This window comes from Penaeus monodon, chromosome 23 (genome assembly GCF_015228065.2).
Source record: "Penaeus monodon isolate SGIC_2016 chromosome 23, NSTDA_Pmon_1, whole genome shotgun sequence".
Lineage (NCBI taxonomy): Eukaryota > Metazoa > Arthropoda > Malacostraca > Decapoda > Penaeidae > Penaeus > Penaeus monodon.
Genome location: NC_051408.1, coordinates 29,683,121 through 29,683,352, shown reverse-complemented (window position 1 = coordinate 29,683,352; position 232 = coordinate 29,683,121).

Sequence of the window (232 nt, the reverse complement as noted above, 5' to 3'; positions counted from 1 at the left end):
GCACCTCTTTTAAGGTACCAATGTGTACCATGGAGCGAGTTGACCCATATGACTGGTATAACGCCACATGTACCATATTAGGGCAAAGGGCCAGACAATAGAGGAATGGGAATAGGGGGGGGAGGGGGGGATGTACCACTGTTGGCGATTTCCTTCAAGACCCTGGAAATGGTCTTGGACCTCCGGAAGAGAAGTGAAGACCATTCCATAGAGAAATCGATTTTTTTATGTT